Genomic DNA, 22,069 nt, shown 5'->3' with positions numbered 1-22,069 from the left:
ACTACGGACTATAAAAACCAGTCACATTTTGAAAAGTTTTTTTGTAGCTAAATAGTGCATCTTATAGTCCGCAAACAACGTTAAGTAGGAAATGTAGGATGAGATCATAAGAGACATGAAACCCAGACCCCAACTCAAAATAAATTAAAAATCCAAAATTCATTTAGATTCTAGAAAAGACCCATAACTTAATTCAGGCCCTAGACTTATAATTTTATTCAGACCCCTATATTAATTCAACCAGGATGGAACCAGAATTTCTTTGTTTTAGGTAATGATTATTTTTGTTGTTACCAATGGTTCCTAATCTATCAGAGTTGAATCAAAAACTACTACATTAACAGACATGTCAAGTGTGATGACAGTTCCTTTTTAAATCTGTGTGTGAACTGTCTGTTGAGAGCAACTGTTCAGAAAGGAAAATCTGATGTCGAAATCTAGTGTCTTGATTATATTTTTTCATGTGACATAAAATTCTGAATGAAAAGGCACTGCTGAGATTTGAACTCAGGATCTCCTGTATACTAGACAAGTGCTTTAACCAGCTAAGCCACAGCACCAAGATGAAACTTTGTAATGTATCTTCATTTTTCTCACCTTTCGGCATCCTATATTTGCCCAGGCCTATAGGATCTCTTTAAATTTTGAAAATCCCATATGGTCACTCCAAAAATCTGTCTAGATTGGAACAAAACAGAATAGACAGAGATGATAGAGGAACTGGAGCTATGGGAGGGAAAGAGAATCATGTTACCATCTCACTGCCTTTAGCAAGTAATGAGTGAGGTGAGTACTTAAGGCAGCAGTCAGGAATCTGGCACTGCTGGATCATCCTGACTACGGACTATAAAAACCAGTCACATTTTGAAAAGATGTTTTCTAGCTAAATAGTGCATCTTATAGTCCACAAACAACGTTAAGTAGGAACTGTAGGATGAGATCATGAGAGACATGAAACCCAGATCCCAACTCAAAATAAATTAAAAATCCAAAATTCATTTAGATTCTAGAAAAGACCCATAACTTAATTCAGGCCCTAGACTTATAATTTAATTCAGACCCCTATATTAATTCAACCAGGATTTCTTTGTTTTAGGTAATGATTATTTTTGTTGTTACCAATTTTATTCAGACCCCTATATTAATTCAACCAGGATTTCTTTGTTTTAGGTAATGATTATTTTTGTTGTTACCAATGGTTCCTAATCTATCAGAGTTGAAAAGGCACTGTTGAGATTTGAACTCAGGATCTCCTGTTTACTAGACAGGCGCTTTAACCAGCTAAGCCACAGCACCACACCACTGACAGCCTGGAAGCCTGGAAGCCTGGAAGCCTGGAAGCCTGGAAGCCATCAAAATTTGAAAATATTCAACTTGGATTTGTGCCACATATACAACTGTATTGCTCTCCTCTGGGTGGCGATAAAGTTGAATACTTTGGTGAATAATGGGATCCAATGACTCCCGTGCCCTGCCATTCACTTTCATAGGCCATAGGCCACTGCAGTTTAGTATTTAAAGGGTATTGTGAAGCATAGCAGACACATTATTGGGGTAGAATAAGGATAATACTGTTGGGGCACCAAGATGGGGAGGATGATGGAAACATGATGAACTGAAGATGTCTGTGTTGCAAACTTTGCAGAGACGAGGCATGGCTAAAAGAAGTCATCATGGCGGTCTGGGCCAAATGGAGAATATGGGGAACCAGAATGTGTATAATCACAGCAGACATCACTGTATATAATAGGTATTTCATCCCAAATTTTGGCATTGGATCCTTTCAAGGCAAAGTCTTAAAAGATTTTTTGGGGTAAATTATTCCTTTACACTCATGATAGGATCCAATCTCATTTTAGTGTTAAATATACATCTTCTAAAGGAGGTCACGATGCACACTTCTGAATAAGCCCTTATATAGAATTGGACCTTTTGGAACTTCAGGAAATCATCTTCTCGCTCCAAGAAATGATGACACATCTTCCCCGTATGTACTTAATCTATTGCTTGGAGTAGAACAGGCTATTTGTTTTGTTTAAAGATTGGAGCTGCTTAGCTGCCAAGCTGCCAAGCTGCCAAGCTGCCAAGCTGCCAGAAGTCTTTCTGCTTATCAGTAGTCGTGGCCGAGTGGTTAAGGCGATGGACTCGAAATCCATTGGGGTTTTCCCGCGTAGGTTCAAATCCTGCCGACTACGTAGGTTGACTAAAGGACTGTTTTTTTCCATAAACTGTTGCTATCATATAAAGAAAGTGAGGCACAATTAAGCTGTTTTGCAATAAATTCACATCATTATCAACGTTCCTCTGTGTTCAAATGCAGCTTGAAATAAGGAGAAAGTATTAAAAAAAAAATTCAAAATGTGGTTGTAAGTGTTATTTTTTGTTTTCTTTTGTTTCATTAATCAATAGTACATGTAAAAAGATGAAACTTTGTAATGTATCTTCATTTTTCTCACCTTTCGGCACCCTTTATTTTCCCAGGCCTATAGGATCTCTTTAAATTTTGAAAATCCCATATGGTCACTCCAAAAATCTGTCTAGATTGGAACAAAACAGAATAGACAGAGATGATAGAGGAACTGGAGCTATGGGAGGGAAAGAGAATCATGTTACCATCTCACTGCCTTTAGCAAGTAATGAGTGAGGTGAGTACTTAAGGCAGCAGTCAGGAATCTGGCACTGCTGGATAATCCTGACTACGGACTATAAAAACCAGTCACATTTTGAAAAGTTTTTTTGTAGCTAAATAGTGCATCTTATAGTCCACAAACAACGTTAAGTAGGAAATGTAGGATGAGATCATAAGAGACATGAAACCCAGACCCCAACTCAAAATAAATTAAAAATCCAAAATTCATTTAGATTCTAGAAAAGACCCATAACTTAATTCAGGCCCTAGACTTATAATTTTATTCAGACCCCTATATTAATTCAACCAGGATGGAACCAGAATTTCTTTGTTTTAGGTAATGATTATTTTTGTTGTTACCAATGGTTCCTAATCTATCAGAGTTGAATCAAAAACTACTACATTAACAGACATGTCAAGTGTGATGACAGTTCCTTTTTAAATCTGTGTGTGAACTGTCTGTTGAGAGCAACTGTTCAGAAAGGAAAATCTGATGTCGAAATCTAGTGTCTTGATTATATTTTTTCATGTGACATAAAATTCTGAATGAAAAGGCACTGCTGAGATTTGAACTCAGGATCTCCTGTATACTAGACAGGTGCTTTAACCAGCTAAGCCACAGCACCAAGATGAAACTTTGCAATGTATCTTCATTTTTCTCACCTTTCGGCATCCTATATTTGCCCAGGCCTATAGGATCTCTTTAAATTTTGAAAATCCCATATGGTCACTCCAAAAATCTGTCTAGATTGGAACAAAACAGAATAGACAGAGATGATAGAGGAACTGGAGCTATGGGAGGGAAAGAGAATCATGTTACCATCTCACTGCCTTTAGCAAGTAATGAGTGAGGTGAGTACTTAAGGCAGCAGTCAGGAATCTGGCACTGCTGGATCATCCTGACTACGGACTATAAAAACCAGTCACATTTTGAAAAGATGTTTTCTAGCTAAATAGTGCATCTTATAGTCCACAAACAACGTTAAGTAGGAAATGTAGGATGAGATCATGAGAGACATGAAACCCAGATCCCAACTCAAAATAAATTAAAAATCCAAAATTCATTTAGATTCTAGAAAAGACCCATAACTTAATTCAGGCCCTAGACTTATAATTTAATTCAGACCCCTATATTAATTCAACCAGGATTTCTTTGTTTTAGGTAATGATTATTTTTGTTGTTACCAATGGTTCCTAATCTATCAGAGTTGAAAAGGCACTGCTGAGATTTGAACTCAGGATCTCCTGTTTACTAGACAGGCGCTTTAACCAGCTAAGCCACAGCACCACACCACTGACAGCCTGAGCTGAAGCCTGGAAGCCTGGAAGCCTGGAAGCCTGGAAGCCATCAAAATTTGAAAATATTCAACTTGGATTTGTGCCACATATACAACTGTATTGCTCTCCTCTGGGTGGCGATAAAGTTGAATACTTTGGTGAATAATGGGATCCAATGACTCCCGTGCCCTGCCATTCACTTTCATAGGCCATAGGCCACTGCAGTTTAGTATTTAAAGGGTATTGTGAAGCATAGCAGACACATTATTGGGGTAGAATAAGGATAATACTGTTGGGGCACCAAGATGGGGAGGATGATGGAAACATGATGAACTGAAGATGTCTGTGTTGCAAACTTTGCAGAGACGAGGCATGGCTAAAAGAAGTCATCATGGCGGTCTGGGCCAAATGGAGAATATGGGGAACCAGAATGTGTATAATCACAGCAGACATCACTGTATATAATAGGTATTTCATCCCAAATTTTGGCATTGGATCCTTTCAAGACAAAGTCTTAAAAGATTTTTTGGGGTAAATTATTCCTTTACACTCATGATAGGATCCAATCTCATTTTAGTGTTAAATATACATCTTCTAAAGGAGGTCACGATGCACACTTCTGAATAAGCCCTTATATAGAATTGGACCTTTTGGAACTTCAGGAAATCATCTTCTCGCTCCAAGAAATGATGACACATCTTCCCCGTATGTACTTAATCTATTGCTTGGAGTAGAACAGGCTATTTGTTTTGTTTAAAGATTGGAGCTGCTTAGCTGCCAAGCTGCCAAGCTGCCAAGCTGCCAGAAGTCTTTCTGCTTATCAGTAGTCGTGGCCGAGTGGTTAAGGCGATGGACTCGAAATCCATTGGGGTTTTCCCGCGTAGGTTCAAATCCTGCCGACTACGTAGGTTGACTAAAGGACTGTTTTTTTCCATAAACTGTTGCTATCATATAAAGAAAGTGAGGCACAATTAAGCTGTTTTGCAATAAATTCACATCATTATCAACGTTCCTCTGTGTTCAAATGCAGCTTGAAATAAGGAGAAAGTATTAAAAAAAAAAATCAAAATGTGGTTGTAAGTGTTATTTTTTGTTTTCTTTTGTTTCATTAATCAATAGTACATGTAAAAAGATGAAACTTTGTAATGTATCTTCATTTTTCTCACCTTTCGGCATCCTATATTTTCCCAGGCCTATAGGATCTCTTTAAATTTTGAAAATCCCATATGGTCACTCCAAAAATCTGTCTAGATTGGAACAAAACAGAATAGACAGAGATGATAGAGGAACTGGAGCTATGGGAGGGAAAGAGAATCATGTTACCATCTCACTGCCTTTAGCAAGCTGTTTTGCAATAAATTCACATCATTATCAACGTTCCTCTGTGTTCAAATGCAGCTTGAAATAAGGAGAAAGTATTAAAAAAAAAATTCAAAATGTGGTTGTAAGTGTTATTTTTTGTTTTCTCTTGTTTCATTAATCAATAGTACATGTAAAAAGATGAAACTTTGTAATGTATCTTCATTTTTCTCACCTTTCGGCACCCTTTATTTTCCCAGGCCTATAGGATCTCTTTAAATTTTGAAAATCCCATATGGTCACTCCAAAAATCTGTCTAGATTGGAACAAAACAGAATAGACAGAGATGATAGAGGAACTGGAGCTATGGGAGGGAAAGAGAATCATGTTACCATCTCGCTGCCTTTAGCAAGTAATGAGTGAGGTGAGTACTTAAGGCAGCAGTCAGGAATCTGGCACTGCTGGATAATCCTGACTACGGACTATAAAAACCAGTCACATTTTGAAAAGTTTTTTTGTAGCTAAATAGTGCATCCTATAGTCCGCAAACAACGTTAAGTAGGAAATGTAGGATGAGATCATAAGAGACATGAAACCCAGACCCCAACTCAAAATAAATTAAAAATCCAAAATTCATTTAGATTCTAGAAAAGACCCATAACTTAATTCAGGCCCTAGACTTATAATTTTATTCAGACCCCTATATTAATTCAACCAGGATGGAACCAGAATTTCTTTGTTTTAGGTAATGATTATTTTTGTTGTTACCAATGGTTCCTAATCTATCAGAGTTGAATCAAAAACTACTACATTAACAGACATGTCAAGTGTGATGACAGTTCCTTTTTAAATCTGTGTGTGAACTGTCTGTTGAGAGCAACTGTTCAGAAAGGAAAATCTGATGTCGAAATCTAGTGTCTTGATTATATTTTTTCATGTGACATAAAATTCTGAATGAAAAGGCACTGCTGAGATTTGAACTCAGGATCTCCTGTATACTCGACAGGCGCTTTAACCAGCTAAGCCACAGCACCAAGATGAAACTTTGTAATGTATCTTCATTTTTCTCACCTTTCGGCATCCTATATTTGCCCAGGCCTATAGGATCTCTTTAAATTTTGAAAATCCCATATGGTCACTCCAAAAATCTGTCTAGATTGGAACAAAACAGAATAGACAGAGATGATAGAGGAACTGGAGCTATGGGAGGGAAAGAGAATCATGTTACCATCTCACTGCCTTTAGCAAGTAATGAGTGAGGTGAGTACTTAAGGCAGCAGTCAGGAATCTGGCACTGCTGGATCATCCTGACTACGGACTATAAAAACCAGTCACATTTTGAAAATATGTTTTCTAGCTAAATAGTGCATCTTATAGTCCACAAACAACGTTAAGTAGGAAATGTAGGATGAGATCATGAGAGACATGAAACCCAGATCCCAACTCAAAATAAATTAAAAATCCAAAATTCATTTAGATTCTAGAAAAGACCCATAACTTAATTCAGGCCCTAGACTTATAATTTAATTCAGACCCCTATATTAATTCAACCAGGATTTCTTTGTTTTAGGTAATGATTATTTTTGTTGTTACCAATGGTTCCTAATCTATCAGAGTTGAAAAGGCACTGCTGAGATTTGAACTCAGGATCTCCTGTTTACTAGACAGGCGCTTTAACCAGCTAAGCCACAGCACCACACCACTGACAGCCTGGAAGCCTGGAAGCCTGGAAGCCTGGAAGCCATCAAAATTTGAAAATATTCAACTTGGATTTGTGCCACATATACAACTGTATTGCTCTCCTCTGGGTGGCGATAAAGTTGAATACTTTGGTGAATAATGGGATCAATGACTCCTGTGCCCTGCCATTCACTTTCATAGGCCATAGGCCACTGCAGTTTAGTATTTAAAGGGTATTGTGAAGCATAGCAGACACATTATTGGGGTAGAATAAGGATAATACTGTTGGGGCACCAAGATGGGGAGGATGATGGAAACATGATGAACTGAAGATGTCTGTGTTGCAAACTTTGCAGAGACGAGGCATGGCTAAAAGAAGTCATCATGGCGGTCTGGGCCAAATGGAGAATATGGGGAACCAGAATGTGTATAATCACAGCAGACATCACTGTATATAATAGGTATTTCATCCCAAATTTTGGCATTGGATCCTTTCAAGGCAAAGTCTTAAAAGATTTTTTGGGGTAAATTATTCCTTTACACTCATGATAGGATCCAATCTCATTTTAGTGTTAAATATACATCTTCTAAAGGAGGTCACAATGCACACTTCTGAATAAGCCCTTATATAGAATTGGACCTTTTGGAACTTCAGGAAATCATCTTCTCGCTCCAAGAAATGATGACACATCTTCCCAGTATGTACTTAATCTATTGCTTGGAGTAGAACAGGCTATTTGTTTTGTTTAAAGATTGGAGCTGCTTAGCTGCCAAGCTGCCAAGCTGCCAAGCTGCCAAGCTGCCAAAAGTCTTTCTGCTTATCAGTAGTCGTGGCCGAGTGGTTAAGGCGATGGACTCGAAATCCATTGGGGTTTTCCCGCGTAGGTTCAAATCCTGCCGACTACGTAGGTTGACTAAAGGACTGTTTTTTTCCATAAACTGTTGCTATCATATAAAGAAAGTGAGGCACAATTAAGCTGTTTTGCAATAAATTCACATCATTATCAACGTTCCTCTGTGTTCAAATGCAGCTTGAAATAAGGAGAAAGTATTAAAAAAAAAAATCAAAATGTGGTTGTAAGTGTTATTTTTTGTTTTCTTTTGTTTCATTAATCAATAGTACATGTAAAAAGATGAAACTTTGTAATGTATCTTCATTTTTCTCACCTTTCGGCATCCTATATTTTCCCAGGCCTATAGGATCTCTTTAAATTTTGAAAATCCCATATGGTCACTCCAAAAATCTGTCTAGATTGGAACAAAACAGAATAGACAGAGATGATAGAGGAACTGGAGCTATGGGAGAGAAAGAGAATCATGTTACCATCTCACTGCCTTTAGCAAGCTGTTTTGCAATAAATTCACATCATTATCAACGTTCCTCTGTGTTCAAATGCAGCTTGAAATAAGGAGAAAGTATTAAAAAAAAAATTCAAAATGTGGTTGTAAGTGTTATTTTTTGTTTTCTTTTGTTTCATTAATCAATAGTACATGTAAAAAGATGAAACTTTGTAATGTATCTTCATTTTTCTCACCTTTCGGCACCCTTTATTTTCCCAGGCCTATAGGATCTCTTTAAATTTTGAAAATCCCATATGGTCACTCCAAAAATCTGTCTAGATTGGAACAAAACAGAATAGACAGAGATGATAGAGGAACTGGAGCTATGGGAGGGAAAGAGAATCATGTTACCATCTCACTGCCTTTAGCAAGTAATGAGTGAGGTGAGTACTTAAGGCAGCAGTCAGGAATCTGGCACTGCTGGATAATCCTGACTACGGACTATAAAAACCAGTCACATTTTGAAAAGTTTTTTTGTAGCTAAATAGTGCATCCTATAGTCCGCAAACAACGTTAAGTAGGAAATGTAGGATGAGATCATAAGAGACATGAAACCCAGACCCCAACTCAAAATAAATTAAAAATCCAAAATTCATTTAGATTCTAGAAAAGACCCATAACTTAATTCAGGCCCTAGACTTATAATTTTATTCAGACCCCTATATTAATTCAACCAGGATGGAACCAGAATTTCTTTGTTTTAGGTAATGATTATTTTTGTTGTTACCAATGGTTCCTAATCTATCAGAGTTGAATCAAAAACTCCTACATTAACAGACATGTCAAGTGTGATGACAGTTCCTTTTTAAATCTGTGTGAGAACTGTCTGTTGAGAGCAACTGTTCAGAAAGGAAAATCTGATGTCGAAATCTAGTGTCTTGATTATATTTTTTCATGTGACATAAAATTCTGAATGAAAAGGCACTGCTGAGATTTGAACTCAGGATCTCCTGTATACTAGACAGGTGCTTTAACCAGCTAAGCCACAGCACCAAGATGAAACTTTGTAATGTATCTTCATTTTTCTCACCTTTCGGCATCCTATATTTGCCCAGGCCTATAGGATCTCTTTAAATTTTGAAAATCCCATATGGTCACTCCAAAAATCTGTCTAGATTGGAACAAAACAGAATAGACAGAGATGATAGAGGAACTGGAGCTATGGGAGGGAAAGAGAATCATGTTACCATCTCACTGCCTTTAGCAAGTAATGAGTGAGGTGAGTACTTAAGGCAGCAGTCAGGAATCTGGCACTGCTGGATCATCCTGACTACGGACTATAAAAACCAGTCACATTTTGAAAAGATGTTTTCTAGCTAAATAGTGCATCTTATAGTCCACAAACAACGTTAAGTAGGAAATGTAGGATGAGATCATGAGAGACATGAAACCCAGATCCCAACTCAAAATAAATTAAAAATCCAAAATTCATTTAGATTCTAGAAAAGACCCATAACTTAATTCAGGCCCTAGACTTATAATTTAATTCAGACCCCTATATTAATTCAACTAGGATTTCTTTGTTTTAGGTAATGATTATTTTTGTTGTTACCAATGGTTCCTAATCTATCAGAGTTGAAAAGGCACTGCTGAGATTTGAACTCAGGATCTCCTGTTTACTAGACAGGCGCTTTAACCAGCTAAGCCACAGCACCACACCACTGACAGCCTGGAAGCCTGGAAGCCTGGAAGCCTGGAAGCCATCAAAATTTGAAAATATTCAACTTGGATTTGTGCCACATATACAACTGTATTGCTCTCCTCTGGGTGGCGATAAAGTTGAATACTTTGGTGAATAATGGGATCCAATGACTCCCGTGCCCTGCCATTCACTTTCATAGGCCATAGGCCACTGCAGTTTAGTATTTAAAGGGTATTGTGAAGCATAGCAGACACATTATTGGGGTAGAATAAGGATAATACTGTTGGGGCACCAAGATGGGGAGGATGATGGAAACATGATGAACTGAAGATGTCTGTGTTGCAAACTTTGCAGAGACGAGGCATGGCTAAAAGAAGTCATCATGGCGGTCTGGGCCAAATGGAGAATATGGGGAACCAGAATGTGTATAATCACAGCAGACATCACTGTATATAATAGGTATTTCATCCCAAATTTTGGCATTGGATCCTTTCAAGGCAAAGTCTTAAAAGATTTTTTGGGGTAAATTATTCCTTTACACTCATGATAGGATCCAATCTCATTTTAGTGTTAAATATACATCTTCTAAAGGAGGTCACGATGCACACTTCTGAATAAGCCCTTATATAGAATTGGACCTTTTGGAACTTCAGGAAATCATCTTCTCGCTCCAAGAAATGATGACACATCTTCCCCGTATGTACTTAATCTATTGCTTGGAGTAGAACAGGCTATTTGTTTTGTTTAAAGATTGGAGCTGCTTAGCTGCCAAGCTGCCAAGCTGCCAAGCTGCCAAGCTGCCAGAAGTCTTTCTGCTTATCAGTAGTCGTGGCCGAGTGGTTAAGGCGATGGACTCGAAATCCATTGGGGTTTTCCCGCGTAGGTTCAAATCCTGCCGACTACGTAGGTTGACTAAAGGACTGTTTTTTTCCATAAACTGTTGCTATCATATAAAGAAAGTGAGGCACAATTAAGCTGTTTTGCAATAAATTCACATCATTATCAACGTTCCTCTGTGTTCAAATGCAGCTTGAAATAAGGAGAAAGTATTAAAAAAAAAAATCAAAATGTGGTTGTAAGTGTTATTTTTTGTTTTCTTTTGTTTCATTAATCAATAGTACATGTAAAAAGATGAAACTTTGTAATGTATCTTCATTTTTCTCACCTTTCGGCATCCTATATTTTCCCAGGCCTATAGGATCTCTTTAAATTTTGAAAATCCCATATGGTCACTCCAAAAATCTGTCTAGATTGGAACAAAACAGAATAGACAGAGATGATAGAGGAACTGGAGCTATGGGAGGGAAAGAGAATCATGTTACCATCTCACTGCCTTTAGCAAGCTGTTTTGCAATAAATTCACATCATTATCAACGTTCCTCTGTGTTCAAATGCAGCTTGAAATAAGGAGAAAGTATTAAAAAAAAAAATCAAAATGTGGTTGTAAGTGTTATTTTTTGTTTTCTTTTGTTTCATTAATCAATAGTACATGTAAAAAGATGAAACTTTGTAATGTATCTTCATTTTTCTCACCTTTCGGCACCCTTTATTTTCCCAGGCCTATAGGATCTCTTTAAATTTTGAAAATCCCATATGGTCACTCCAAAAATCTGTCTAGATTGGAACAAAACAGAATAGACAGAGATGATAGAGGAACTGGAGCTATGGGAGGGAAAGAGAATCATGTTACCATCTCGCTGCCTTTAGCAAGTAATGAGTGAGGTGAGTACTTAAGGCAGCAGTCAGGAATCTGGCACTGCTGGATAATCCTGACTACGGACTATAAAAACCAGTCACATTTTGAAAAGTTTTTTTGTAGCTAAATAGTGCATCTTATAGTCCGCAAACAACGTTAAGTAGGAAATGTAGGATGAGATCATAAGAGACATGAAACCCAGACCCCAACTCAAAATAAATTAAAAATCCAAAATTCATTTAGATTCTAGAAAAGACCCATAACTTAATTCAGGCCCTAGACTTATAATTTTATTCAGACCCCTATATTAATTCAACCAGGATGGAACCAGAATTTCTTTGTTTTAGGTAATGATTATTTTTGTTGTTACCAATGGTTCCTAATCTATCAGAGTTGAATCAAAAACTACTACATTAACAGACATGTCAAGTGTGATGACAGTTCCTTTTTAAATCTGTGTGAGAACTGTCTGTTGAGAGCAACTGTTCAGAAAGGAAAATCTGATGTCGAAATCTAGTGTTTTGATTATATTTTTTCATGTGACATAAAATTCTGAATGAAAAGGCACTGCTGAGATTTGAACTCAGGATCTCCTGTATACTAGACAGGTGCTTTAACCAGCTAAACCACAGCACCAAGATGAAACTTTGTAATGTATCTTCATTTTTCTCACCTTTCGGCATCCTATATTTGCCCAGGCCTATAGGATCTCTTTAAATTTTGAAAATCCCATATGGTCACTCCAAAAATCTGTCTAGATTGGAACAAAACAGAATAGACAGAGATGATAGAGGAACTGGAGCTATGGGAGGGAAAGAGAATCATGTTACCATCTCACTGCCTTTAGCAAGTAATGAGTGAGGTGAGTACTTAAGGCAGCAGTCAGGAATCTGGCACTGCTGGATCATCCTGACTACGGACTATAAAAACCAGTCACATTTTGAAAAGATGTTTTCTAGCTAAATAGTGCATCTTATAGTCCACAAACAACGTTAAGTAGGAAATGTAGGATGAGATCATGAGAGACATGAAACCCAGATCCCAACTCAAAATAAATTAAAAATCCAAAATTCATTTAGATTCTAGAAAAGACCCATAACTTAATTCAGGCCCTAGACTTATAATTTAATTCAGACCCCTATATTAATTCAACCAGGATTTCTTTGTTTTAGGTAATGATTATTTTTGTTGTTACCAATGGTTCCTAATCTATCAGAGTTGAAAAGGCACTGCTGAGATTTGAACTCAGGATCTCCTGTTTACTAGACAGGCGCTTTAACCAGCAAAGCCACAGCACCACACCACTGACAGCCTGGAAGCCTGGAAGCCTGGAAGCCATCAAAATTTGAAAATATTCAACTTGGATTTGTGCCACATATACAACTGTATTGCTCTCCTCTGGGTGGCGATAAAGTTGAATACTTTGGTGAATAATGGGATCCAATGACTCCCGTGCCCTGCCATTCACTTTCATAGGCCATAGGCCACTGCAGTTTAGTATTTAAAGGGTATTGTGAAGCATAGCAGACACATTATTGGGGTAGAATAAGGATAATACTGTTGGGGCACCAAGATGGGGAGGATGATGGAAACATGATGAACTGAAGATGTCTGTGTTGCAAACTTTGCAGAGACGAGGCATGGCTAAAAGAAGTCATCATGGCGGTCTGGGCCAAATGGAGAATATGGGGAACCAGAATGTGTATAATCACAGCAGACATCACTGTATATAATAGGTATTTCATCCCAAATTTTGGCATTGGATCCTTTCAAGGCAAAGTCTTAAAAGATTTTTTGGGGTAAATTATTCCTTTACACTCATGATAGGATCCAATCTCATTTTAGTGTTAAATATACATCTTCTAAAGGAGGTCACGATGCACACTTCTGAATAAGCCCTTATATAGAATTGGACCTTTTGGAACTTCAGGAAATCATCTTCTCGCTCCAAGAAATGATGACACATCTTCCCCGTATGTACTTAATCTATTGCTTGGAGTAGAACAGGCTATTTGTTTTGTTTAAAGATTGGAGCTGCTTAGCTGCCAAGCTGCCAAGCTGCCAAGCTGCCAAGCTGCCAGAAGTCTATCTGCTTATCAGTAGTCGTGGCCGAGTGGTTAAGGCGATGGACTCGAAATCCATTGGGGTTTTCCCGCGTAGGTTCAAATCCTGCCGACTACGTAGGTTGACTAAAGGACTGTTTTTTTTTCCATAAACTGTTGCTATCATATAAAGAAAGTGAGGCACAATTAAGCTGTTTTGCAATAAATTCACATCATTATCAACGTTCCTCTGTGTTCAAATGCAGCTTGAAATAAGGAGAAAGTATTAAAATAAAAAATCAAAATGTGGTTGTAAGTGTTATTTTTTGTTTTCTTTTGTTTCATTAATCAATAGTACATGTAAAAAGATGAAACTTTGTAATGTATCTTCATTTTTCTCACCTTTCGGCATCCTATATTTTCCCAGGCCTATAGGATCTCTTTAAATTTTGAAAATCCCATATGGTCACTCCAAAAATCTGTCTAGATTGGAACAAAACAGAATAGACAGAGATGATAGAGGAACTGGAGCTATGGGAGGGAAAGAGAATCATGTTACCATCTCACTGCCTTTAGCAAGCTGTTTTGCAATAAATTCACATCATTATCAACGTTCCTCTGTGTTCAAATGCAGCTTGAAATAAGGAGAAAGTATTAAAAAAAAAATTCAAAATGTGGTTGTAAGTGTTATTTTTTGTTTTCTTTTGTTTCATTAATCAATAGTACATGTAAAAAGATGAAACTTTGTAATGTATCTTCATTTTTCTCACCTTTCGGCACCCTTTATTTTCCCAGGCCTATAGGATCTCTTTAAATTTTGAAAATCCCATATGGTCACTCCAAAAATCTGTCTAGATTGGAACAAAACAGAATAGACAGAGATGATAGAGGAACTGGAGCTATGGGAGGGAAAGAGAATCATGTTACCATCTCACTGCCTTTAGCAAGTAATGAGTGAGGTGAGTACTTAAGGCAGCAGTCAGGAATCTGGCACTGCTGGATAATCCTGACTACGGACTATAAAAACCAGTCACATTTTGAAAAGTTTTTTTGTAGCTAAATAGTGCATCTTATAGTCCGCAAACAACGTTAAGTAGGAAATGTAGGATGAGATCATAAGAGACATGAAACCCAGACCCCAACTCAAAATAAATTAAAAATCCAAAATTCATTTAGATTCTAGAAAAGACCCATAACTTAATTCAGGCCCTAGACTTATAATTTTATTCAGACCCCTATATTAATTCAACCAGGATGGAACCAGAATTTCTTTGTTTTAGGTAATGATTATTTTTGTTGTTACCAATGGTTCCTAATCTATCAGAGTTGAATCAAAAACTACTACATTAACAGACATGTCAAGTGTGATGACAGTTCCTTTTTAAATCTGTGTGAGAACTGTCTGTTGAGAGCAACTGTTCAGAAAGGAAAATCTGATGTCGAAATCTAGTGTCTTGATTATATTTTTTCATGTGACATAAAATTCTGAATGAAAAGGCACTGCTGAGATTTGAACTCAGGATCTCCTGTATACTAGACAGGTGCTTTAACCAGCTAAGCCACAGCAACAAGATGAAACTTTGTAATGTATCTTCATTTTTCTCACCTTTCGGCATCCTATATTTGCCCAGGCCTATAGGATCTCTTTAAATTTTGAAAATCCCATATGGTCACTCCAAAAATCTGTCTAGATTGGAACAAAACAGAATAGACAGAGATGATAGAGGAACTGGAGCTATGGGAGGGAAAGAGAATCATGTTACCATCTCACTGCCTTTAGCAAGTAATGAGTGAGGTGAGTACTTAAGGCAGCAGTCAGGAATCTGGCACTGCTGGATCATCCTGACTACGGACTATAAAAACCAGTCACATTTTGAAAAGATGTTTTCTAGCTAAATAGTGCATCTTATAGTCCACAAACAACGTTAAGTAGGAAATGTTGGATGAGATCATGAGAGACATGAAACCCAGATCCCAACTCAAAATAAATTAAAAATCCAAAATTCATTTAGATTCTAGAAAAGACCCATAACTTAATTCAGGCCCTAGACTTATAATTTAATTCAGACCCCTATATTAATTCAACCAGGATTTCTTTGTTTTAGGTAATGATTATTTTTGTTGTTACCAATGGTTCCTAATCTATCAGAGTTGAAAAGGCACGGCTGAGATTTGAACTCAGGATCTCCTGTTTACTAGACAGGCGCTTTAACCAGCAAAGCCACAGCACCACACCACTGACAGCCTGGAAGCCTGGAAGCCTGGAAGCCATCAAAATTTGAAAAAATTCAACTTGGATTTGTGCCACATATACAACTGTATTGCTCTCCTCTGGGTGGCGATAAAGTTGAATACTTTGGTGAATAATGGGATCCAATGACTCCTGTGCCCTGCCATTCACTTTCATAGGCCATAGGCCACTGCAGTTTAGTATTTAAAGGGTATTGTGAAGCATAGCAGACACATTATTGGGGTAGAATAAGGATAATACTGTTGGGGCACCAAGATGGGGAGGATGATGGAAACATGATGAACTGAAGATGTCTGTGTTGCAAACTTTGCAGAGACGAGGCATGGCTAAAAGAAGTCATCATGGCGGTCTGGGCCAAATGGAGAATATGGGGAACCAGAATGTGTATAATCACAGCAGACATCACTGTATATAATAGGTATTTCATCCCAAATTTTGGCATTGGATCCTTTCAAGGCAAAGTCTTAAAAGATTTTTTGGGGTAAATTATTCCTTTACACTCATGATAGGATCCAATCTCATTTTAGTGTTAAATATACATCTTCTAAAGGAGGTCACGATGCACACTTCTGAATAAGCCCTTATATAGAATTGGACCTTTTGGAACTTCAGGAAATCATCTTCTCGCTCCAAGAAATGATGACACATCTTCCCCGTATGTACTTAATCTATTGCTTGGAGTAGAACAGGCTATTTGTTTTGTTTAAAGATTGGAGCTGCTTAGCTGCCAAGCTGCCAAGCTGCCAAGCTGCCAGAAGTCTTTCTGCTTATCAGTAGTCGTGGCCGAGTGGTTAAGGCGATGGACTCGAAATCCATTGGGGTTTTCCCGCGTAGGTTCAAATCCTGCCGACTACGTAGGTTGACTAAAGGACTGTTTTTTTCCATAAACTGTTGCTATCATATAAAGAAAGTGAGGCACAATTAAGCTGTTTTGCAATAAATTCACATCATTATCAACGTTCCTCTGTGTTCAAATGCAGCTTGAAATAAGGAGAAAGTATTAAAAAAAAAAATCAAAATGTGGTTGTAAGTGTTATTTTTTGTTTTCTTTTGTTTCATTAATCAATAGTACATGTAAAAAGATGAAACTTTGTAATGTATCTTCATTTTTCTCACCTTTCGGCATCCTATATTTTCCCAGGCCTATAGGATCTCTTTAAATTTTGAAAATCCCATATGGTCACTCCAAAAATCTGTCTAGATTGGAACAAAACAGAATAGACAGAGATGATAGAGGAACTGGAGCTATGGGAGGGAAAGAGAATCATGTTACCATCTCACTGCCTTTAGCAAGTAATGAGTGAGGTGAGTACTTAAGGCAGCAGTCAGGAATCTGGCACTGCTGGATAATCCTGACTACGGACTATAAAAACCAGTCACATTTTGAAAAGATTTTTTGTAGCTAAATAGTGCATCTTATAGTCCACAAACAACGTTAAGTAGGAAATGTAGGATGAGATCATAAGAGACATGAAACCCAGACCCCAACTCAAAATAAATTAAAAACCCAAAATTCATTTAGATTCTAGAAAAGACCCATAACTTAATTCAGGCCCTAGACTTATAATTTAATTCAGACCCCTATATTAATTCAACCAGGATGGAACCAGAATTTCTTTGTTTTAGGTAATGATTATTTTTGTTGTTACCAATGGTTCCTAATCTATCAGAGTTGAATCAAAAACTCCTACATTAACAGACATGTCAAGTGTGATGACAGGTCCTCTTTAAATCTGTGTGTGAACTGTCTGTTGAGAGCAACTGTTCAGAAAGGAAAATCTGATGTCGAAATCTAGTGGCTTGATTATATTTTTTCATGTGACATAAAATTCTGAATGAAAAGGCACTGCTGAGATTTGAACTCAGGATCTCCTGTTTACTAGACAGGCGCTTTAACCAGCTAAGCCACAGCACCAAGATGAAACTTTGTAATGTATCTTCATTTTTCTCACCTTTCGGCATCCTATATTTGCCCAGGCCTATAGGATCTCTTTAAATTTTGAAAATCCCATATGGTCACTCCAAAAATCTGTCTAGATTGGAACAAAACAGAATAGACAGAGATGATAGAGGAACTGGAGCTATGGGAGGGAAAGAGAATCATGTTACCATCTCACTGCCTTTAGCAAGTAATGAGTGAGGTGAGTACTTAAGGCAGCAGTCAGGAATCTGGCACTGCTGGATCATCCTGACTACGGACTATAAAAACCAGTCACATTTTGAAAAGATGTTTTCTAGCTAAATAGTGCATCTTATAGTCCACAAACAACGTTAAGTAGGAAATGTAGGATGAGATCATAAGAGACATGAAACCCAGACCCCAACTCAAAATAAATTAAAAATCCAAAATTCATTTAGATTCTAGAAAAGACCCATAACTTAATTCAGGCCCTAGACTTATAATTTAATTCAGACCCCTATATTAATTCAACCAGGATGGAACCAGAATTTCTTTGTTTTAGGTAATGATTATTTTTGTTGTTACCAATGGTTCCTAATCTATCAGAGTTGAATCAAAAACTCCTACATTAACAGACATGTCAAGTGTGATGACAGTTCCTTTTTAAATCTGTGTGTGAACTGTCTGTTGAGAGCAACTGTTCAGAAAGGAAAATCTGATGTCGAAATCTAGTGTCTTGATTATATTTTTTCATGTGACATAAAGTTCTGAATGAAAAGGCACTGCTGAGATTTGAACTCAGGATCTCCTGTTTACTAGACAGGCGCTTTAACCAGCTAAGCCACAGCACCAAGATGAAACTTTGTAATGTATCTTCATTTTTCTCACCTTTCGGCATCCTATATTTGCCCAGGCCTATAGGATCTCTTTAAATTTTGAAAATCCCATATGGTCACTCCAAAAATCTGTCTAGATTGGAACAAAACAGAATAGACAGAGATGATAGAGGAACTGGAGCTATGGGGGGAAAGAGAATCATGTTACCATCTCACTGCCTTTAGCAAGTAATGAGTGAGGTGAGTACTTAAGGCAGCAGTCAGGAATCTGGCACTGCTGGATCATCCTGACTACGGACTATAAAAACCAGTCACATTTTGAAAAGATGTTTTCTAGGTAAATAGTGCATCTTATAGTCCACAAACAACGTTAAGTAGGAAATGTAGGATGAGATCATGAGAGACATGAAACCCAGATCCCAACTCAAAATAAATTAAAAATCCAAAATTCATTTAGATTCTAGAAAAGACCCATAACTTAATTCAGGCCCTAGACTTATAATTTAATTCAGACCCCTATATTAATTCAACCAGGATGGAACCAGAATTTCTTTGTTTTAGGTAATGATTTTTTTTGTTGTTTTCAATGGTTTATAATCTATCAGAGTTGAATCAAAAACTCCTACATTAACAGACATGTCAAGTGTGATGACAGGTCCTCTTTAAATCTGTGTGTGAACTGTCTGTTGAGAGCAACTGTTCAGAAAGGAAAATCTGATGTCGAAATCTAGTGGCTTGATAATATTTTTTCATGTGACATAAAGTTCTGAATGAAAAGGCACTGCTGAGGTTTGAACTCAGGATCTCCTGTTTACTAGACAGGCACTTTAACCAGCTAAGCTGGACAGGCACACTATTTCTAGCTAAATAGTGCATCTTATAGTCCACAAACAACGTTAAGTAGGAAATGTAGGATGAGATCATAAGAGACATGAAACCCAGACCCCAACTCAAAATAAATTAAAAATCCAAAATTCATTTAGATTCTAGAAAAGACCCATAACTTAATTCAGGCCCTAGACTTATAATTTAATTCAGACCCCTATATTAATTCAACCAGGATTTCTTTGTTTTAGGTAATGATTATTTTTGTTGTTACCAATGGTTCCTAATCTATCAGAGTTGAAAAGGCACTGCTGAGATTTGAACTCAGGATCTCCTGTTTACTAGACAGGCGCTTTAACCAGCTAAGCCACAGCACCACACCACTGACAGCCTGGAAGCCTGGAAGCCTGGAAGCCTGGAAGCCTGGAAGCCTGGAAGCCTGGAAGCCTGGAAGCCTGGAAGCCTGGAAGCCTGGAAGCCTGGAAGCCTGGAAGCCTGGAAGCCTGGAAGCCTGGAAGCCTAGAAGCCTGGAAGCCTGGAAGCCTGGAAGCCTGGAAGCCTGGAAGCCTGGAAGCCTGGAAGCCTGGAAGCCTGGAAGCCTGGAAGCCTGGAAGCCTGGAAGCCTGGAAGCCTGGAAGCCTGGAAGCCTGGAAGCCTGGAAGCCTGGAAGCCTGGAAGCCTGGAAGCCTGGAAGCCTGGAAGCCTGGAAGCCTGGAAGCCTGGAAGCCTGGAAGCCTGGAAGCCTGGAAGCCTGGAAGCCTGGAAGCCTGGAAGCCTGGAAGCCTGGAAGCCTGGAAGCCTGGAAGCCTGGAAGCCTGGAAGCCTGGAAGCCTGGAAGCCTGGAAGCCTGGAAGCCTGGAAGCCTGGAAGCCTGGAAGCCTGGAAGCCTGGAAGCCATCAAAATTTGAAAATATTCAACTTGGATTTGTGCCACATATACAACTGTATTGCTCTCCTCTGGGTGGCGATAAAGTTGAATACTTTGGTGAATAATGGGATCCAATGACTCCCGTGCCCTGCCATTCACTTTCATAGGCCATAGGCCACTGCAGTTTAGTATTTAAAGGGTATTGTGAAGCATAGCAGACACATTATTGGGGTAGAATAAGGATAATACTGTTGGGGCACCAAGATGGGGAGGATGATGGAAACATGATGAACTGAAGATGTCTGTGTTGCAAACTTTGCAGAGACGAGGCATGGCTAAAAGAAGTCATCATGGCGGTCTGGGCCAAATGGAGAATATGGGGAACCAGAATGTGTATAATCACAGCAGACATCACTGTATATAATAGGTATTTCATCCCAAATTTTGGCATTGGATCCTTTCAAGGCAAAGTCTTAAAAGATTTTTTGGGGTAAATTATTCCTTTACACTCATGATAGGATCCAATCTCATTTTAGTGTTAAATATACATCTTCTAAAGGAGGTCACGATGCACACTTCTGAATAAGCCCTTATATAGAATTGGACCTTTTGGAACTTCAGGAAATCATCTTCTCGCTCCAAGAAATGATGACACATCTTCCCAGTATGTACTTAATCTATTGCTTGGAGTAGAACAGGCTATTTGTTTTGTTTAAAGATTGGAGCTGCTTAGCTGCCAAGCTGCCAAGCTGCCAAGCTGCCAGAAGTCTTTCTGCTTATCAGTAGTCGTGGCCGAGTGGTTAAGGCGATGGACTCGAAATCCATTGGGGTTTTCCCGCGTAGGTTCAAATCCTGCCGACTACGTAGGTTGACTAAAGGACTGTTTTTTTCCATAAACTGTTGCTATCATATAAAGAAAGTGAGGCACAATTAAGCTGTTTTGCAATAAATTCACATCATTATCAACGTTCCTCTGTGTTCAAATGCAGCTTGAAATAAGGAGAAAGTATTAAAAAAAAAAAATCAAAATGTGGTTGTAAGTGTTATTTTTTGTTTTCTTTTGTTTCATTAATCAATAGTACATGTAAAAAGATGAAACTTTGTAATGTATCTTCATTTTTCTCACCTTTCGGCATCCTATATTTTCCCAGGCCTATAGGATCTCTTTAAATTTTGAAAATCCCATATGGTCACTCCAAAAATCTGTCTAGATTGGAACAAAACAGAATAGACAGAGATGATAGAGGAACTGGAGCTATGGGAGGGAAAGAGAATCATGTTACCATCTCACTGCCTTTAGCAAGTAATGAGTGAGGTGAGTACTTAAGGCAGCAGTCAGGAATCTGGCACTGCTGGATAATCCTGACTACGGACTATAAAAACCAGTCACATTTTGAAAAGATTTTTTGTAGCTAAATAGTGCATCTTATAGTCCACAAACAACGTTAAGTAGGAAATGTAGGATGAGATCATAAGAGACATGAAACCCAGACCCCAATTCAAAATAAATTAAAAATCCAAAATTCATTTAGATTCTAGAAAAGACCCATAACTTAATTCAGGCCCTAGACTTATAATTTTATTCAGACCCCTATATTAATTCAACCAGGATGGAACCAGAATTTCTTTGTTTTAGGTAATGATTATTTTTGTTGTTACCAATGGTTCCTAATCTATCAGAGTTGAATCCAAAACTACTACATTAACAGACATGTCAAGTGTGATGACAGTTCCTTTTTAAATCTGTGTGTGAACTGTCTGTTGAGAGCAACTGTTCAGAAA

The 22,069-nt window shown here is 37.9% G+C and overlaps 17 non-coding genes across 17 annotated transcripts; 7 read left to right on the top strand and 10 right to left on the bottom strand.

Moving 5' to 3' along the window:
• Window positions 1-486: 486 nt before the first annotated feature.
• On the bottom strand, window positions 487-560 carry TRNAT-AGU. The gene has a single exon. It is a non-coding gene; the product is annotated as a tRNA-Thr (tRNA).
• Window positions 561-1,222: 662 nt separating this feature from the next.
• TRNAT-AGU lies at window positions 1,223-1,296 on the bottom strand. Its single transcript has one exon. It is a non-coding gene; the product is annotated as a tRNA-Thr (tRNA).
• An 817-nt stretch (window positions 1,297-2,113) lies between these two features.
• On the top strand, window positions 2,114-2,195 carry TRNAS-CGA. Its single transcript has one exon. It is a non-coding gene; the product is annotated as a tRNA-Ser (tRNA).
• A 986-nt stretch (window positions 2,196-3,181) lies between these two features.
• TRNAT-AGU lies at window positions 3,182-3,255 on the bottom strand. Its single transcript has one exon. It is a non-coding gene; the product is annotated as a tRNA-Thr (tRNA).
• A 588-nt stretch (window positions 3,256-3,843) lies between these two features.
• On the bottom strand, window positions 3,844-3,917 carry TRNAT-AGU. Its single transcript has one exon. It is a non-coding gene; the product is annotated as a tRNA-Thr (tRNA).
• Window positions 3,918-4,730: 813 nt separating this feature from the next.
• Window positions 4,731-4,812, top strand: TRNAS-CGA. The gene has a single exon. It is a non-coding gene; the product is annotated as a tRNA-Ser (tRNA).
• A 2,016-nt stretch (window positions 4,813-6,828) lies between these two features.
• Window positions 6,829-6,902, bottom strand: TRNAT-AGU. Its single transcript has one exon. It is a non-coding gene; the product is annotated as a tRNA-Thr (tRNA).
• An 808-nt stretch (window positions 6,903-7,710) lies between these two features.
• Window positions 7,711-7,792, top strand: TRNAS-CGA. The gene has a single exon. It is a non-coding gene; the product is annotated as a tRNA-Ser (tRNA).
• A 1,354-nt stretch (window positions 7,793-9,146) lies between these two features.
• On the bottom strand, window positions 9,147-9,220 carry TRNAT-AGU. Its single transcript has one exon. It is a non-coding gene; the product is annotated as a tRNA-Thr (tRNA).
• Window positions 9,221-9,808: 588 nt separating this feature from the next.
• On the bottom strand, window positions 9,809-9,882 carry TRNAT-AGU. Its single transcript has one exon. It is a non-coding gene; the product is annotated as a tRNA-Thr (tRNA).
• Window positions 9,883-10,691: 809 nt separating this feature from the next.
• On the top strand, window positions 10,692-10,773 carry TRNAS-CGA. The gene has a single exon. It is a non-coding gene; the product is annotated as a tRNA-Ser (tRNA).
• A 2,891-nt stretch (window positions 10,774-13,664) lies between these two features.
• On the top strand, window positions 13,665-13,746 carry TRNAS-CGA. Its single transcript has one exon. It is a non-coding gene; the product is annotated as a tRNA-Ser (tRNA).
• Window positions 13,747-16,631: 2,885 nt separating this feature from the next.
• Window positions 16,632-16,713, top strand: TRNAS-CGA. The gene has a single exon. It is a non-coding gene; the product is annotated as a tRNA-Ser (tRNA).
• A 986-nt stretch (window positions 16,714-17,699) lies between these two features.
• TRNAT-AGU lies at window positions 17,700-17,773 on the bottom strand. Its single transcript has one exon. It is a non-coding gene; the product is annotated as a tRNA-Thr (tRNA).
• Window positions 17,774-18,535: 762 nt separating this feature from the next.
• On the bottom strand, window positions 18,536-18,609 carry TRNAT-AGU. The gene has a single exon. It is a non-coding gene; the product is annotated as a tRNA-Thr (tRNA).
• A 1,113-nt stretch (window positions 18,610-19,722) lies between these two features.
• TRNAT-AGU lies at window positions 19,723-19,796 on the bottom strand. Its single transcript has one exon. It is a non-coding gene; the product is annotated as a tRNA-Thr (tRNA).
• Window positions 19,797-21,069: 1,273 nt separating this feature from the next.
• TRNAS-CGA lies at window positions 21,070-21,151 on the top strand. The gene has a single exon. It is a non-coding gene; the product is annotated as a tRNA-Ser (tRNA).
• Window positions 21,152-22,069: the final 918 nt, after the last annotated feature.

The sequence above is a fragment of the Bufo bufo genome, chromosome 1 (assembly GCF_905171765.1).
Source record: "Bufo bufo chromosome 1, aBufBuf1.1, whole genome shotgun sequence".
In the NCBI taxonomy this organism is placed as follows: Eukaryota; Metazoa; Chordata; class Amphibia; order Anura; family Bufonidae; genus Bufo; species Bufo bufo.
The sequence above is the reverse complement of the archived record's forward strand: the minus strand, read 5'-3'. Positions and strand labels throughout refer to the sequence as shown.